This window comes from Pleurodeles waltl, chromosome 2_2 (assembly GCF_031143425.1).
Source record: "Pleurodeles waltl isolate 20211129_DDA chromosome 2_2, aPleWal1.hap1.20221129, whole genome shotgun sequence".
Taxonomy (NCBI): Eukaryota; Metazoa; Chordata; class Amphibia; order Caudata; family Salamandridae; genus Pleurodeles; species Pleurodeles waltl.
Genome location: NC_090439.1, coordinates 1162431946 through 1162434909, shown reverse-complemented (window position 1 = coordinate 1162434909; position 2964 = coordinate 1162431946). Strand labels below are relative to the sequence as shown.

Genomic DNA, 2964 nt, shown 5'->3' with positions numbered 1-2964 from the left:
CCTCTTCCCAACAAACAAGAGGGGGAGACGTTCCCAAGTCAAAAAGGAAGATCTTCCTGGAGTCATTCTGAAGTCATCTGATGACTCCAGCAGGGCTATTCCTGTAATGATCTGGTGAAGTCATCCCAAACCATCCTGAAGTATGTGTATAGGCCGAAATATTTCAATGAGATGACTCTAGAGTCACCACAAAAACTACTCTGGGATGATGCCCTGATTACTTCAATTGAATATGCGCATCATCTTTTACTACTCAAGGAACACCAACTGACAACTACAGGATGATTGTTGATTACTACAGGATGATTCTATGACAACTTCACAATGACCGTGGATTACTCTAGGATGTTTCCAGGACAACATTTGGAAGACTGGGAATTACTCCAGGATGACTCTGTGACAACTTTGGAGTGGGTGTGGATTACTCCAAGATGATTTAATGAAAGCTTTAGAATGCGTGTGGCATACTATAGGATGACTTCATGACAACTGCAGGGTGAGTGTGAATTACTCCTAGATGATTCCAAAAAACATTTTGCTGGTCGTTGGTAACCAATGAATGATTTAATATTGAATGACAGTTGAAATAGTCATTGCAGATTTGCAGATTTTATGACAAGAGAACATTCTATGGTCACATCTTCTCAAATTCAGTGCCCATCATGTACTTTAGATCAACTAATCTGTTGCTAAATAAGTACTTTGGGGTGAATGACTAATGTACTATCCCGTGCAATAGGGAATTGTGTTTGAATGCAATAAATGTACCCTGTGTATACAGTCCAATGAATTCTAAGTATCTAACAAGCAGCTAAAATTAAACTACGTCTTTTGCATGATACTTTACTGCTCTGCTCAATAAAAAGGTGCTGGAGGGGTATAAAAAAAAACCTGAAGTAGGAATTAGCAAGAATTCAACACACTTACATGACATTTTTTTAACGTTGTGATCTGTAGGAAAGACTAAACAAAACACAGGTTGAAATAAAATGGGACCAAAATTCATTCGAAATTCAATTTTATTCAACTGAAGCACATACCCGATCCTAAAAGGGCTCACGTTAACATAAAATAGAATATTAAAAGTAGACAAGAAATGGTCGGATGTACTTTGTTGTTTGCTTCTAGAGTTGCTGGTTTCTTCAGTTTTCATCTGGCAAGGCAGAACTGTATGGCTAGTTTTCACTGCATCATCTTGATGTTCATGGTTGGTCAGCTTTTGGCCTTCTACACAGATTTCATAATTCTGAAAGAATATCAAAATAGATTAAAAAAAAAATTCAAAGAGGGTGCTACCTTCAAAATGCAACAAAACCATAGGCTTCAAACAGTCAGTACAGTTTGTTTATGGTAAGCGGTCACAGGAGCACAGGGGATACTAGATAACTAGTCATGTTTGGGGTGGAGAAAGAAAATGTCCATTTCTGAATTGTGATAGAGAAAGAAGTATATTTAGAACATCAATCCCATAGTTAAGAGGGTGTAGCCAGAGATGGTCAATCTGCAAAGCATACAGTTTCACTTTTTGATTTCCTGCTCAACAGAAGAGGAAAGAGCAGCTTCCTAGCTGTGCCCTACATGGACCAAGTTGTTAGACAGGATAGATTCTACAGAGACTGTGTTTAATTAGTTAAGAGATTGCTCTGGCAACAAGTATCTGGTGCATAAAAAGATCCTACACCCAAGTTGAAAAACAGGGCTGCTGATCTGCAGAGTGCAAGTGAGAGGTAATGCTTGGAGCAGTGTGCGACATCAGTGCTGCTTGCTGTCACCACATTTCATGTGAGAGCTCTTTTCCTGGGACTAGAGTAGACCTCATTTGGAGACAGTTAAGAATGGAAAGGCAATGTAAAACATCAACAATAGAATCCTTATGTGCCCATCGGATATGCTATGGCACCACGTGCCAAAATGTTTTAGGGTAATTAAGCCATTTGAACTACCTTATTAAACATCAGCCTTTTCTTCATCAAGGGCAGCAGTTCCATTATGACCATTGGTAACACATCTGCCACTTTTGTTTGTGGAAAACACATCTCACTCAAACCAGTGAGGAGAAAACTAGCACTGTCCCAAGCATACTTGCCTTTTCCAACAGCTTGTGCAGTCCTCTCTTTTGGATAAGATCATTTTGTATCAGGGAGAATCAGTGGAATCTTTCATCATCTCCTGCACATCAGCCTGTAGATAGCCACACAAAGTATTAACACACATACCATCATACTATTTTAAACATAATTTGAAATTATAAAGTGATAGTCTGTGAATAGTAACCCGACATCTAGGCATAGTTCACCTAACAGTGACAAAAATGATGTTTTTTAATCCATAAAAATAATGTAGATGTGTCTGAAATACATCCACAGTAATACTTTCAAATTGTAACAAAGACATAATATACCAAAGGAGAAAAAAATAAAGCAAGCCAACCTTTGTATTGCAAATGATCCACTGGATATTTTCGATGATGTTGAAGATTTATTGTAGAATGTTTGACCTTGTCAATGGAGACAGCTGCCCACAAACAATTTATAGTCATCTCCTTTCAGCATGTGCCATATAACTAAAATATTTTGGAAACAAATAATTTCAAGTGAGCAGATTTGTGAAACACACACATTTTTGGTCTGTACAGGTAGAGGGTGGAAAAAAGTGTTACGGATGCGGGTGCACTGAGATGGAGTGGGGTAGTTTTGGCCAGAGTTGAGTACATTGAAGTGGAGTAGATTGGAGTGGGGTCAATTGAAGTGAGGTAGATTGTGGTGGAGTGGGATAGACTAGAGGGGAGTTGGATAGATTGCAGTGGAGTCTGGAGTAAATTGGAATGGAATGGGGCAAATTAGACTGGGGTAAATTGGAATACACTGGAGTGAGGTAGATTGTAGTGGAGTTGGGTGACTGGGTTAGATTGAGTGAAGTAGGGTAGACTGAGTCAGGTAGATTGTAGTGGATTAGATTGGATCA

The 2964-nt window shown here is 38.9% G+C and overlaps 1 long non-coding RNA gene across 1 annotated transcript; it reads right to left on the bottom strand.

The window, feature by feature from the left end:
• Positions 1 to 931: 931 nt before the first annotated feature.
• Positions 932 to 2583, bottom strand: LOC138274989 (uncharacterized). The gene is made up of 3 exons (XR_011200401.1): positions 2431 to 2583; positions 2087 to 2181; positions 932 to 1246 (listed from the first exon to the last, which is right to left on the bottom strand). It is a non-coding gene; the product is annotated as an uncharacterized lncRNA (long non-coding RNA).
• Between the last annotated feature and the right edge of the window lie 381 nt (positions 2584 to 2964).